The sequence below is a fragment of the Hibiscus syriacus genome, unplaced genomic scaffold (assembly GCF_006381635.1).
Source record: "Hibiscus syriacus cultivar Baekdansim isolate YM2019G1 unplaced genomic scaffold, ASM638163v2 tig00110580_pilon, whole genome shotgun sequence".
Taxonomy (NCBI): domain Eukaryota; kingdom Viridiplantae; phylum Streptophyta; class Magnoliopsida; order Malvales; family Malvaceae; genus Hibiscus; species Hibiscus syriacus.
This window is the reverse complement of record NW_024062791.1, coordinates 1,069,610-1,086,434: the sequence shown is the minus strand read 5'-3', so window position 1 is coordinate 1,086,434 and position 16,825 is coordinate 1,069,610. Positions and strand designations below refer to the sequence as shown.

The 16,825-nt window shown below is 33.7% G+C and overlaps 1 pseudogene; it reads left to right on the top strand.

The window, feature by feature from the left end:
* Nucleotides 1–234: 234 nt before the first annotated feature.
* The window catches only part of LOC120133431, a 32,095-nt pseudogene continuing 15,504 nt past the window's right edge, over nt 235–16,825 (top strand).

The window sequence follows — 16,825 nt, the reverse complement described above, 5'->3', positions numbered from 1 at the left end:
CACAATATCCGCAATATTCCCAACTTGCTCTCTTCCCTCTTCGTCTTCTCCATATTACCCTTTCTTGTCTTCTTCAATGTCGATTTTATCCCCAAATATCAGCATTTCGCATAACAGCAACAATCTGGTGAAATAAAATAACCCTTTTTTTGTATGTGTGTGTGTGTGTGGTTTGTAATTTATTTATTTGTTTCTATTTTGATTTGTTAGGCTTCGTCAAATAAAACCAACGGAATGCGAGGGAGCAGAGATAACTGTAACGCCACCGACACTCCGAGAACAAGATTGGAGAGGCTTCTTAGAGAAAGGGAGTTGAGGAAATTCAACAAGTCATTGAATGATGGTGTGACTGAGTTATCGAGCAATGATCCTTATTCGCCTGATTCCGAAACTCAAGTTGTTTCACCGATGAAGAATCACTAGAAACCATTTCAGCTACCAACAGATGTTCTTCTGACGGATGCGAAAGGAAAAATTTCCGGGCTTCCAGACAGCGCTTGTTGGTGGTTGCTAATGGGCTTCCGGTTTCTGCAGTTAGGCGTGGCGATGATTCTTGGCAGCTTGAGATTAGTGTAGGAGGCTTAGTCAGTGCACTTCTCGGTAACAAACGATCGCCTCTTTTTTCTCTATCTCTCGAATTGTGTTTCGTTTCCTTTTCTGGAATTCATTTTCAACTGTTTAGTTGCAAACTGCATTCTTCAATTTGTTATGAAGGTGTGAAAGAATTTGAGACAAGATGGATTGGTTGGGCTGGTGTAAATGTCCCTGATGCAATTGGACGAAAGTCATTAATTAAAGCTTTACCAGAAAAGGTTGTAGAAATGAAGTTCTTAATGTTTTTAACAATTTAACATGTAATCCAAGATCTCGAAAATTTCAGGGTTAATTTTTAATTTGTGCTTTACTTAATGCAGAGATGTATACCAGTATTTCTTGATGAAGAAATTGTTCATCAATATTATAATGGATATTGTAACAAAATATTGTGGACACTGTTTCATTACCTTGGACTCCCACAAGAAGACCGACTTGCAACGACCAGAAGTTTTCAATCTCAGTTTGATGCTTACAAGAAAGCGAACCAGATGTTTGCCGAAGTGGTTAATGAACATTATCTGGAAGGGGATGTGGTTTGGTGCCATGATAACCATCTAATGTTTCTTCCGAAATGTTTGAAAGATCGTAACCCAAACATGAAAGTCGGTTGGTTTCTGCATACTCCTTTTCCTTCTTCTGAAATCCATAGGACGCTGCCATCTCGGTCAGATCTGATCAGAACAGTACTTGCTGCTGATTTAGTAGGGTAAGATCATTTTTGTTTCTGGCATTGTTACATTTGAAGGCAAATACATTTTGTCTTGGTTTAATTGCTGGAGTGTTGGCTTTCCAGCTTCCACAAATATGACTATGCAAGGCAATTTGTTAGTGCCTGTACTCGTATTGTTGGGCTGGAGGGAACACCTGAAGGAGTAGAGGATCACGGAAAGCTGACTCGTGTAGCCGCCGTATGTCTTAACTGATCCTTTTCTGTTTCTTTTTTTCTAAACACCTTCAAGTTTCCATTTATTAATTTATTTTCCATAAGTCTTTTAGCACTGTAACATTATTCCTTGTAACAACTTTTTTTCTTGGGAACTTGAAATTACAGTTCCCAATAGGGATTGATTCTGATATGTTCATTCGAGCTCTTGAACTCCCTCAAGTCCAAGATCACATGAAAGAGATGAAAGAGAGGTTCACTGGTCGAAAGGTAGTAATTGATTTCTCACTGTCTACTTCGCCCAGTTGAAAGCACTACAGTCCAGTACGCTTGACTGATATTTGTTAATATGTCTATAGTAGGGGTGTGCAAATCCAGATACCCGGATTTTCGGCTACCCGGAATTTCCGGGTCGACAATTTCTCGGCTCGTGTCCCGACCCGGATGTTACGGGTACCCGGTAATCGGGTACCTGATACCCAGTTTTTAATTTTTTATTTTCAAATTATTAATTTAAAAAAATATATACACAAATTTAAATGTTTGAAACTTCGAATTACATACTCTAATATCCGAACATAAAATTTAAAAGTTCAAAAATACAAAATATAATAATCCATAATATAAATAATTCATTATATTTTATATAATTATATATAAAAAATAAAAAAAATAAAAACTAACCGGGTACTCGGGTACCCGGAAAAACTAGATTTTGTGACCCAGGCCCGACCCGGGAAATGTCGGGCCGGGTACCTTACCCGGCCGGGTAATTTTTTTAGAGAATTATCCAGTTTTTTAGATCCGGGTCGTCGGGTCAACCGGGTCGGGTAATTTTGCACACCCCTAGTCTATAGCTTTCATAAGGCATTTTAAAGCAAACATGCAAAGAGTTTGAGTTGCTCATGGTTAATGTTTAATGACTTGAACTCCCTCAAGTCCAAGATCACATGAAAGAGATGAAAGAGAGGTTCACTGGTCGAAAGGTAGTAATTGATTTCTCACTGTCTTCTTCGCCCAGTTGAAAGCACTACAGTCCAGTACGCTTGACTGATATTTGTTAATATGTCTATAGCTTTCATAAGGCATTTTAAAGCAAACATGCAAAGAGTTTGAGTTGCTCATGGTTAATGTTTAATGATTGTAAGGTAATGTTAGGCGTTGATCGACTTGATATGATCAAAGGAATACCACTTAGGCCCCGTTTGGTTCATGGATTTAAACATTCCTGGGGGAATCCTTTTTTCCGGGTTAAGATACCCACGTTTGGATAGGTATTATTCCCGAGCGATGGTAAACATTGAATACCAACAGTGTCTTTTTTTCCCTGTTTTACTGGGAATATTAATCCCCATATCCCTTTAGGGTGCGTTTGGTTCACGCAATGTATGATTACCAGTGGGAATGTAAGATTATCAGGGAATAAGATTACTGAGAATGTTGTATTTTGTGTTTGGTTGGCTTAGTAGGAATGTAAGATTACCGTGTTTGGTTAAAGGAATAAAAGATTATTGGAATGTATATTTGACCAAATTGACTTTATTATATATTTGTATAATATTACAAGTTGAAAAATATTTATATATTTCTTTAAAAAATTTAAATTCATAATATTTATATAATTTTTTTACAAAATTAAAAATATAAAAAAAGTTTAATGAAAGGGTAAAATTTTATTTTAATCCCTGAACTTCATATAAAATTTTAATTATAGACTTTTTTTTAATCTAAAATAATTTAAGGATAAATTTGTAATTTAACCTTCATAGAATTTTTATCATTCAATGACAGAAGAAGAATATTTTTTTAAAAAAAATAAAAATTTAAGGGCATTTTAGTCCAAAACGTCGGTAATCCAACAATACCTAAGGAAATGGAGGTAATGACATTCCCAGTAATATACCCCAAAAAATCCACTATTGGTATTCTTTCATTATCGGGAATGAGATTCCCGACCTAACTAAATGGGGGAATGTGGATTCCATTCCCATGAGAATCTCACATTCCCCTATCCAAACACCCCCTTAGTATTTGTTAATTCCTGTTCTTTGTTGGCTAAAATACCCCTTCCGTTAGCTGAAAATATTCTTCTTCCTCGATTTGGCGAGAGTTGTGCGAGGAGCTATCTCTTGCTCCAACGGACTTCATTTTCTGTGTTGTTGTATTTGCTACTCTTGCCAGGTTCGTCTCTCCCAAAATTGTTTTTTCCCTCTGTTCGTTTATAAAGTAATGATTTTGGAATCCACATACTGGATTTTTTCTCTGTTCCTGGAAAGGAACGATTTTGGACTGAGATTTCTCTCTTCTAAAATTAAAAACTATAGTTTAAGCTGATGGGATTTCGATTCTCAGGGTTTTGTTTTTTTTCAAGTTTGAACTAATTGCAAATCAGATATAGTTTCAAGTACTATATGCATTGTGTACTGTACTGGTTGAAATTTGGAATCGTTAACACTTTGAATCCCATTTCCCCCTTTTTATTTCACCTTTCACGGGTCTCCTCTGGAGGTTTGAGAGGTTTCAGATTGCTAATTTGACTTCTAAGAAATTAAAGTGGTTGAAGAGTAGTCTTAAAACTCTTGATTAGACCGAGTATAATAATATTTCTAAGAAAGTTAAAAAGAAAAGAAAGGAACTGGAGAGGTTTCAGATTGCTAATTTGACTTCTAATGGGGCTGGTGGTAATATTGATGATGAGATTAAGGCCTAGAATGAGTTATGTTCTTTAGAGGAGGCTGAGATACTCGCAAAAAGTTAGGTTCTTGTTGATCACTCTTATTTTCGCCCTCTCCATACTTGGTCTAGTATTCACCATGAGACTTTTTTTGGCTCAGAAACTGAATAGAGCCCTTATAAACTTCATTTGGATTAGTGCGTTCTCGAGCACCTTTGTGGAGTTTCAAGCCCCGGGAAACTCTGATCATTGCCCAACCTTGGTCTACATGCCTAAGTAATCCCTTATTAATAAACCTAAGCCCTTTTAAGTTTATGTTAAACTCTTGATTTATGATAATAATTACTCCAAAGAGCTTTCTGCAATGCTATCATGTTAATAGTTCAGTTTATGTTAAACTCTTGATTTATGATAATAGTTACTCCAAAGAGCTTTCTGCAACGCTATCATGTCAATAGTTCTGTGGTGTTAGATTCTATACATTTTCATATCTAGAGACGAACATTAACCGCTCTACTCAAGCATCATGTGCATCAAGAACGCAAGTTACAGACTATAGGCCGCTCAAATAATTGGCAATGTTCATTATTCCAGATGAGGTTCTATTGAATAATTAAGAGATGAATGATCAAGGGCTAAGTAGAATAAGGTAATAGGAAAATTTTAGGGCATGCAAAATTTGTAAAGTCGGCTTCTTAGTTCCTGGGATGAATTAAATGTCAGCCTTTTGTACTCTGCCAGTTTAGTCTATATTGTCATTCAACCCCTCAACTATTACATGTTCCAGCTGGAGCATCTTTTCCTTTGCCGACTGCATTAAGTTAGGATGATAACATGTGTTAATCCATATAGAAAACATTCAGTTCTAAATTAATCATAAAAAGATAAAAATAAAAATCAGTTCAAATTTATAACTAAGGATTTAGTAATATAAAGCAGGGTCTGCATATGTTATCTTACATATGAGGACTTGACATAAAGTGGGTAGCAGATATCAACTAAATGATCATAGTATAAACTCTTATCAATTATACTAGGCTTCTTATTTTATCAGTACGATACAATAAGCATATATATCAGCATAGATTTGGAGCCCAAATGACTTTACCACATATTGGCTCCCAAGTAATGTACATTTGGTAAGTGATTTTCTATAATTTTCAGCTTATGTTAAACTCTTGATTTGAAACTTCCGATTGAAACAATAGATTTGAAGCACCTATATCAGGTTGATGTTATTGTCGTGCTTTGCATACAACCCGAGCCTAGTTATAGGCCACTCATAACTAATGTCCTGCATTCTCTTATCCCTCTAGTACTAGTGGAACTAGGAAATTCGTTAAGAGTTACATAGTCGGTCTGTAACATCCTGAATCAGGGTCAGTGACTAAATTGAAAATTTTGAAAAGTATGTGCTTGATTTCGAAATAAGTTAAAAGTTTATGGATTTTATTGAAGAAATTTGATGTTGGATTTAATGGTAAAGTTTGGAAATAACAAGGGTATTATGGTCTTTTCTAAGAGAATATATTTATTCTCTTTTTAAGGGATATAAAAACGTGAGAAATGAGGGATGTATCCAGAGTCTTCTTCCTCAGCTTCTTCTTCTTCTCCCCGTAAGCCTCAGTTAAAGGTAAGTATAATTTCAGCTGTTTAATTCTTGGATTTATAAGTGGCTTTGATTCTTTGGGTGTTATATAAGCTTATATAAGCTTTAAACATCACAAATAGTGAATTAAAGAGGAAATTATATGAAGGGTGTAGAAATGAATTGTTAGAATAAAGAGGTTTTTGAAGTTCTTATGAATTTGACTTGTCATCTATGAGAATAAGAAGCTAGAAGTGTTAGAATTAAGTTTGGGTAACATGGAAAATTTGGTATGATTATTGATTTCTATATGGAGAATAGAATTTTGAGGTTTAAGATGAAATAAATGAGTATAAATTAGTTTAAGTATGTATATTTGAGTTAAGAATATAAAAGGGGTTGAAATATGAAGAATTGAAGTTGGAATAGTGAATTTTCGTAATTGATCGGTGATTTCTGGGCTAGGGGAATTGGTACCCATTCAAGGGGGAACTGATACCCCCTCAACTGAACCAGAAATTCCAGAATGTCATAGGGGAATCGATTCCCCCACAGTAGGGAACCGATTCCCCCTAAAGGAAAGTTGTGAATATTGGTTTAATAGGTTCGTGTAAGTTGCTAGTATCCAATTACAAGGTGTAGGTATCTAATAATTGCCTTAAAATGTACATTTATGTAGATTTTAAGCGTAAAGAAATTCCAGAATATTTGGCAAGTAAGATCGATCAAGGAAAAGATAAGAGATCGGTATTGACTAGTGAGGCCAGGTGAGTGCATACTATTATAATATACGTATTGAATATAGAAATTGGACTTGCGACAAGTCTGTTTCCAATATGATTGTAGGAGTAGAAGTATAATTATGTTTGATATTGTGTGAATATGTTTTGTTCGTATTATATGTTATGTGGTATGAATTTATATGATATGAGTTATATGACAATGATTTATGTATTATAGGAAAATTGTTATATGAGCTATATGAACATGTGATATAAGTTATAGGATCACAAATTATGTAAGGTAACCACGACTTATGTGTTAACAAGATAAAGTGACATAAAATATGGAACAAGATATAAATTACCTAATTTAGATATAAGGGAATTGGTGGAATTAACTTAAGGGATTAAATAAAATGTGAGATAAGTTAAAATATCATTGACCTATAGAACAATATGAGATTAATAGATATTTATATATTAGGAGATATTGATAGAACTGGTTATAGGGATATGTAAGATCAATTATATGGTAAAGATCTATGAAGCTATAGGAAGATGCTATAGGAGCTTTTGATGATAATTTATTAGAATACTTGCATATGTGATAAGTATGTGAAACTGAATTAGGTAAACATGTGCAAAGGTTATATAAATAATAGAAACATAAATGAGACAAGTAAGTAATGATATGATCAATTATGGGAAATTGTGCATTAGAGTTATAAGATTTATGGAGAATGGAGGAAAACTAGATAAGACTGAACTATAAAAGGAACTGAGAATAATATATCACTTAGGAGATTTGGATATAAAGTGATGATATGCACATAGAATATAAAATGCATGTTTATAAATATGACCATGAATGATGTGAATAGGAATAATTTAAGTATTATATAACTATGAGTATTTGAGTATATATCTAGGTGATGTGATGTATGAGGTTGTATGAAATATTATAAGACTCTGTGATTAGGTACAAGTGAATTATATGGAAATTAACTACGTGAATGGGTGTGATCTTATGAAAATTTATGATGAGCTATGTGAATGAACTATAAGATTATGTGTATATGTAATTATGAAAAGTCATAATAATAAAATGTAAGCAAGGTGTCACGAAATGTAAAATGACACGAAAAGTTATATAAACTACGTGATATGTGAAAGTGAACTATGTGTTATGTGAAATGATAAGTATAAAAGAAAATGCCCATGTTATGTGTCTTGAGAGCTAGGGGTATAGTTGGCATGCCAAGAGTCGAGGGTCTACGCGGTCCTTCGGGATATATATATATTCTTTGGAACATGTGTGAAGTCTTGTGAGACACATACTTGATCCCTAGTATATGTATATGATTCTTAAGGAATGATATGTGGTCCTTATGGACATTATTATATGGCACTACGGTGTAATTCTACGCGGCACTACGGTGCAATTCTACGTGACACTTCGGTGCAATTATACGAGCTCTGATGACAGAATTATTGCTCAACCTCTATAGACTCACATATCTATGGTTCTCACATGTGTACATGGGCTAATAAAGGAAATAATATAAAATAACCTTGCATGATAGTATGTGATTGGTTTGTAATCTTTATGGTGTGAAGTGATATATGTGATATAATGATGTGTATATAGCTTGGTTAAGAGGAATTGATGCAAGAACATATGACAAAAAGATAAAGAACGAAAATAAGACTAATAATGAGATAATAATAAATACCTTACATATGATTTACATGTTTTGTGCTATGAAACCTGTTATAAGAATTATATAATGTGATGTGTCATTCCTTGAGAAATAATGACAAAACTAATATAATAGGTACCAGATCAATTGTTAAATTGGATTACTTATAATGATATATGATAAGAATATGTGAATGATGTGTGTGTACAAGTGGATAGTGGTTGCATGACAGAATGTATGATTTTGTATGATATAATAAGTACAGATTATGAATGCATTAGTAGTGGTTATATATTTTTAGTTTCACACGAAGGTTTCAGAAAGCTAGAAGAAAAGTGAAGAGGAGCAAGACCGGTCAGTTACTTCTTACCGAAGATCATATCAGAAAAGATGTCTTGAATTAGATGTATTATGTATATTGAATATAGTTGGCATGCACTAATTGATTGAGTTAAACAAACCGCTGTGACTTTAATGAAAGTTTTAAATTTTCTCGAGTTTTTGTCATGAGTCAAAGTTTGAAAAGTCAATGTAACACCTCGGACTCGTATCCGGGTCGAGTACGGGTTGGGGGTGTTACATTTAATGGTATCAAAGCCAGGTTTAGTCAATTCTAGGCTTAAACCGAAGGTAAAAGAGTTTTAAAATGTGTACATGCCAACACATAGTGAAAAACAAATTCTGATCTGATAGTGTAAGGAGTATGCTGTCTTGCTAATAGAATAAGATTAGTTTAATATAGTAGAAATCTGATCGTGATAATTTTGAAGTAGAGTGAAAGGCGATATTCCTGACTGTGATAGCTATTCACCTGCCCTGGCCAGGCATGATGAAGAGCGGTTACCTCAGGAAGTACCTCATAAGATCAAAGGGTGTTTTTAGAAAGTTGAAATCATATTAGAATTATGATAGAAGGTTTTCACAGTTGTGAATCACGGAAGTGATGTGGAGTATTCTTATTATTTTGTAGATAAGATAAAATATGGTGAACAAGTGTCACCATAAGAAAGTTAAAAGATCTAATGATGTGGTGAGAATTGGTAGAAGAGTTCAAGAATAAGTGAATCAGTGACCAGTTTATAAGATAAATGCAATCATTGTAATGAATTTGAAACAAAGAGATAGTATTGTGTATAAGCAAAAATATGGATATTATAAGGGTTTGCATTTTAGATAGAAAGAGTTAGCGTTGGCTAATCAGATTCACTACAGCAAAACATAGTTTTAGTGGCGGTTTTTTAGTCCTACAGCGGCGTTTTTAAGCGCTGCTAAAAGCACTTGCAGTGATAGGAAAAATGCCGCAAGAAGCGTCGGCCATACCAGCGCCGCTAAAGTTAGCGGCGTTTGAGAACAAAAAATGCCGCAATAGATCAAGATCTATAGCGACGTTTTGGAACAAACGCCACAAAAGGTCGAGATCTATAGCGGCGTTTTTGGAACAAACGCCGCAAAAGGTTGACATCTATAGCGACGTTTTGAGAACAAACGCCATAAAAGGTTGACATCTGCAGTGGTGTTTTTGGAACAAACGCCGCAGAAGGTCAGATCTATAGCGGCGTTTTTGGAACAAACCCCGCAAAAGGTCAGATCTATCGCAGCGTTTTTGGAACAAACGTCGCAAAAGATCGAGATCTATAACGACGTTTTAGAATAAACGCCGTAAAAGGTCAAATCTATAGCGGCGTTTTTTGATACAAATGCCGCAAAAGGTCAGATCTATAGCGGCGTTTTTGGAACAAACACCGCAAAAGGTCAAATCTATAACGACATTTTTTGATACAAACGCCGCTAATTACCTTTCTTTAGCTAAGATGATTTTGCATATTTCATTTTTGCTCTACATCACCTAAATTTAATATCATCTAGCTTTATCTAATTAACAACAATCATACATTTTAGTAAAGACACGAGTTATGCAGAAAAATACTTAACAACAAAATAAAATAAAATTTATAAACATTAAAATTAAATGTAATGTAGTTTAACATTGTTCTTTAGAATTTAGTCTACTTTCTTTCACTTTCAATTAAAAAAATATTGTTTACTAGAATTTAGTCTTCATTGCTCCTTCGTAGGGAAAGGAAGTAAAAAATCCCCTAGCTCCGGTTCACTCTTTGCGCGGACTTTTGCTTCAACCAAATGAAAACAAGGAGTCTGGAAGATACAAAAATATAAGAAATACTAATAAGAATCAACATGAAGCTTAATATAGAGAAAAAATGGAAACATTTGACATATAATCAACTAACACAAATCCATAACTCTGAAGAAAATTTTCACTTTTCACAAGATACAATAAATATTGATGGAACAAAAATAGACAGCCCACAGAACATGCTTCATTAACAGATGACTATCGACATTCAACAAGTTATTTTACTAAGAAAAAATGTAAATACAAAATGTATCATGTTTAAACCACAAAACGAGAGAACCATAGGTTAAAAAGGAGAGTTTGAGTGTTCATTTTTTTAATCAAGATCACAATTAGGTTAGCCTTCAAAGTAAAATACTAATAAAAGTGGAGTTACCTGAAGGCTTTGACAACACTTTTCAGCTCAAGATCTTCCAGGATATTTCTTGCACTTAAGGGAATATCTGCATCAGCCAGAAATTTGATAAGAACAAAAATCGGCTAAATGCATTTGTTAACAAAAATACATCAAGTTAAACGGACATGCATGGAGCATTCATCAAAGACAGAGAAGGCGTAAATCCTTTTGATCATGTAATTTTATTCTAAAGACAAAATATGAGTCATATCCAGAGAGATGCATAAGCAAGGTAAAACAAATGCAGAATCATCCATGAACATATTAATTACCAATCAAAAGCCGAAGAGGGATGCGAGGAAAATATTCTTGTCAGGTACCCCTTTCATGTAAAATATACTTACTGTGGTGCTTTAACACTCTAACTGCCAAAGAGCTGAATCCATATTGAGGAAAATCAGGTACCCCTTTCATGTAAATCATCACAAGGTTTTCCTTGACATCCTAGAATAACAGTTAATCACAATCATCAATACCATAGCTTATGCAATAAAGAAAACTTTATTTTCCTCAAGGAAGAGAAAATGCCTATAAACCTCAACAATGATGTCCCAACCAAATTTCAAATTCAAGAAAACAGGATCTATCCATGTTCCATGCTACCAATAACATAATAAATCAACAAAATGATCCTAAGACAAATTCTCAACAATCACCCTAAATCCATTTAGGTTTAATGATATCACACCTTACAGTTATTCGATTGCTCATCTAATGTGGGCTAGAAAAACTCAAGAAGCATTTGTCATTAAACTTGTTCTAGTCTCTCTAATGGCCAGAAAATTCATGAAGCATCCAACAAATCCATGAATTTGATAAATAAATAAATATGAATGTTGTATGAGACTATGAGTACTAATACTATAAAGTATAAACAAATGAACCTATTTAAGTTCTCCATTGCAAACCACAATATTTTATAATAAAATGTTTCTTAGAGTAGAGAACTTCAGAAAATTAGACAGTAACTTCTTAGAGTAAAGATACTTGCAACCATTGCTCAAAGAAATGAAATCAGAAACCTACTCAAGCTTTAACATTAAGCAACGCTGCCAAAACACATCTTGTAGGTTTATGAGTGAAAAAGGAGTAATAAGCAACCAAATTAATGGTTAACTAATCCAAACTATTAGCATCTTAACCACAAGGATAATATCCTGAAAAGATAACACTAAATTTCATCAAATGGCATACCAATCTCCTCAACTTCATGAGCAGCAATTTCAGAAGGAACGTGAACAAAAACCTTTTGGCTCTTTTGAGTGGCATTCTGCAACAATATTGGCATATTAGTTAAAATTCTCCTCCAGTACGACCAAAGGTGGCAGCTTCTTTAAATAACTCTTAAAATGTTATTTGATTTGTGAATTTTATGTATGCATGAGTATATGTGACATGATTTATATGATTCATATGATATGTGATACTGAACTACATGAATATATGAGAATATTATATCAGTTGTGTGATATGTTTGACATGTTATTTTATGTGATACGTGTTTACATGATCACAAGACATGAGTTATATGAAAGAGAAAGTATATTTGATATGTGAAAGTGAATCCTATGTTTATATGAATATGAACTTATATGAGAATGGATATGAACTACGTGATTACATGTATATGTGAAGGAAACCATGCGCTTATATGAATATATGATATGGTTACATGAATATGAAAAAGGATATAAAAGATAATGCCCATGTTATGTGTCATGAGAGCTAGGGGTATAGTTGGCATGCCAAGAGTCGAGGGTCTATGTGGTCTTTCGGGACATATATGTATTCTTTGGAACATGTGTGAAGTCTGGTGAGATACATACTTGATCCTTGGCATATGTATATGATTCTTAAGGAATGATATGTGGTCCTTCGGGACATATATGTATTCTTTGGAACATGTGTGAAGTCTAGTGAGACACATACTTGATCCTTGGCATATGTATATGATTCTTAAGGAATGATATGTGGTCCTTCGGGACATATATGTATTCTTTGGAACATGTGTGAAGTCTGGTGAGACACATACTTGATCCCTAGTATATGTATATGATTCTTAAGGAATGATATGTGGTCCTTATGGACATTATTATATGGCACTATGGTGCAATTCTACGCGGCACTCTGGTGCAATTATTATATGGCACTACGATGCAATTCTACGCGGCACTCCGGTGCAATTATATGTGGCACTTCGGTGCAATTATATGAGCTGTGGTGACAGCATTAGTGCACAACCTCTATGTACTCGCATATCTTTAGTTCTCACATGAGTATCATGGGCTATTAAATAAATAATATTAATAAAATGATATGATAATATGTTTGTTTCCTTGTGGAATTTCATGGGTGATATTGATTGTACAAACGGTAACTTATAAGATCATATGATAAAAGGAATCAATGATAGTGATAAAATAAGAAAGAAATGAAGATGATAATATAATTGCTTGGGTGTACATGTTTTATGATAGTATATATATATAGTGTACACGATATGATATGTATATGTGCAATTGGTTATGGTATATGTTATATGATATGGACATAAGAGATCATAGGAACATGAGATAAGAGATATGAATGATAACGCCATATACGTATGCATATATTTATTACATGTAAAAGTATGAGTGGTATATGAAATGATAGTAGTAATTGTTTAGGTATGATTATTAGTTACCGTTTACCTTATATGTTTATATGCCTCACTAAGTCGTTGACTTAGCGTGTAAGTGATTTACACGTAGGTTTCGAGAAGAGTAAAGAGCTATGTGGAGCAAGGCAGGTCAGTTCTTCTTACTAAAGGTCAGATCAGAAAAGATGTGAATAATAGGTATTTTAGTATATAAAGTTCTAGTTGGCATGTTTTCAAAAGAATCTATTGTTTAAGCTATGAACCGTTTTATAAATGTTTCGAATAGTTATATGTAAATAATAAGTGAAAGATACATGCTCTGATTGGTTTTGTAATAATGAAAATGTCTTTTATGTAAATTAGTTATTTATATGTTATAAAATTTTTAAATTACTCACTATTTTATACAAGTACATGTTTTTAAAAGTCAATGTGACACCTCGGATTCGTATCCGAGTTGGATACGGGTTGGGGTGTTACATTCACATATCATGTAATGAAGGATGACACTTGCCCCTCCCCTTCCTAGACAAAACAAGAAATGAGAGAAATAACAAATTAAAATTGGCACCATTATTTACTCTGAGTTGAGAAAAGAGTTACCATTAATCCTCTTAAACATTGATTCATGGTAGTTGTGGTCAAGGAACCATATGCTCGTGTCCTTCTCATCTTCCTCAAAAGGCACTAATAACAATAATAGTAATGGTGAAAAAGCCTTAATACAAGCTCAATCTTAAGAAACTAAAGCATCAATGCATGAGGTTGGCCAGAGAGCTTAATCAAATGTTTCTCTAATGAAAGCACCTTTAATTACATACATTTCCACATCCATTTAAAAAAAGAAACTATAAATGGAAATTTAGGTCAAGGAATCTAACAAATTGCCTTCAATTCAAATTAAACATTTTAAAGGTAAAAACCCTAAAACCCAAAATTTACTCTCAACAACCAACAATCTCGTAAGGTATGAATATAAGATTTCAACAACAACAAAATAACGACATTATGTAATTAAAAATCAAAACAAATAAGATCTAGAATGAAATTCGAAGGAACAAACATAAAGAAAAGAAGGGAGAAGAACCTGCGTAGTTGTTGTTGACGTCAATGGTGCCTTTGAAGGAGGTGCCAAGAAGGACTCCGACGCGCTTGCGGGTGTCAACCTGCGACACGATTGTAGTTGTCGATGATGCTAAGAAGAACCAAAGGATGAACTGTCACCTTCTCGATTGGCCGAGATGATATTTGCTGGGATTTGATCACATCCATTTCTATTTACCGTTTTTTCTTCTTTGTTTTTCCTCTTTGATTTATCTCTGCGAAAGTGTAAGCTTTTTCTGCTTGATTTGCTTTGGCTTCTTCGCCTCTTTCTAGTCTCTACTGTGAGTATTTCTTGCCACACAGGAAACTCCCAAGTAATTTCAACCAAAATTATTCTAAAATCAGTGAACAAACGCCACTAAAGTACTGATAAATTGCCACGTTTGTATAAAAACCCCACTAAAGTATGAGTCTTTAGCGGCGTTTGTATAGAAACGCCGCTAAAGTACTATTATGTTATGGCGTTTATTGAAAAACGCCACTATAGGTAAATACTATTACGGTGTTTGTTTAAAAACGCCGCTAAAGTTCTAATATGTTGCGGCATTTATTAAAAAACGCCACTATAAGAGAATCCTATTGCGGCATTTGTATAAAAACGACGCTAAATACTAATCTGTTGCGGCGTTTGTCAAAAAAAGCCACTATAGATTAACCCTATTACGGCGTTTGTAAATAAACGCCGCTAAAGTTACCATTTTGTGGCGTTTGGAATGTAAACGCCGCCATATGTTTAAAGTTAGTGGCGTTTACTCTCAAAACGCCGCTAAAAATGCCGCTAAAGAACAATTTTGCTGTAGTGATTATGTGATAGAAAATGTATGGGAATTATAAGATTTTGAGATATTGTTAGGATAAGTTAACCAAATATGAAATGGATATGGATATAGTTGTGTATATCGATCATGTAAATGTGACGTAGTGAAGGAAATAAGAATTTTTATGGTTAAGGAAAGTTTAAGAGTAATAGAAAAGTTTAAGAATCAATATATCAACAATCAGTTTATAAGACAGAGAAAGTTAGAATGCTTGAGTTTGGAAACAAAGGAATCATAACGTGTAGGGATATGAATGTAGTTTGATAAGTCGAAGATATTGTTGTTAAGTTATTGAAAGGAATTGTAACGTGTATGGAAAGAGTGCATATGTTTGAAGGAAGTCAAGGATATGCGTATTGTGATTTGAATAAGGACTTTACGAAGAATAAGATCTGTGCAAGCAGTGTTGATTATCAAAGTTATGAAAAAATTTGATAAAGATCAGTAATTAGAGATGAGTATAAGTAAGAGGAAAAGAGTATGAGAGCACGGCTAAAAGATATAGTTTAGTTATGCTATAAAGAGATCTTAATTTATGGAAAATATTGGAATAAGAAAATGAAAGGATGAAGTTTATGGATTTAGATATGATAAAGGTTATGTTTCTTGGTCAGGTAGACGTAGTCAAAGAAATAAAGAATTATTTATATGTATTAAGGAAAGTTAAGAAGTAATTAAGTGATGATGGAATAAAAGTTGGTTATTACTGCAAGGTAATTAAAGATTGATAAGGAATTTGATGGATTAATGATTTTGAGTAATAAGAACTGATACTATTGGTTATATGATAAGTGACATGATAAGGATGTATAAAGGGAAAAGATAGTTGAGGATCTAAGGGAAAGAAATATTAAGTAAAGGAAACAACATAAGAACATTAGAATATATGTTCTTATTGTGTGTGTAGTGAAAATTTGAGGACGGATTTTCTTTAAAGGATGGGAGATTTGTAACATCCTGAATCAGGGTCGGTGACTAAATTGCAAATTTTGAAAAGTATGTGCTCGATTTCGAAATAAGTTAAAAGTTCATAGATTTATAGAAGAAATTTGATGTTGGATTTAATGGTAAAGTTTGGAAATAACAAGGGTATTATGGTCTTTTCTAAGAGAATATATTTATTCTCTTTTTAAGGGATATATAAACGTGAGAAATGAGGGATGTATCCATAGTCTTCTTCCTCAGCTTCTTCTTCTTCTCCTCGTAAGCCTCAGTTAAAGGTAAGTATAATTTCAGCTGTTTAATTCTTGGATTTATAAGTGGTTTTGATTCTTTGGGTGTTATATAATGATAGGGAAGCGGTGGCGGATTGATGAACGTTGCTCTTGTTGAAGAATCAAACCTAGAAAAGACCTAGACTCGATGAAGAACAATAAGGGATGAATGGGGAAGGTGGCGGTAATATATAGGGTTCTTTTAGGGTTTCTTTTTGGTGCTGGAAACAAGATAAGAAATAAGATTAAAACAAGATAAAGAAAAGATAAAGGAATTGCAAATAAAATAAGATAACCAAGAAATCAAAAGATCTCCCTTATGAAGGTGAACG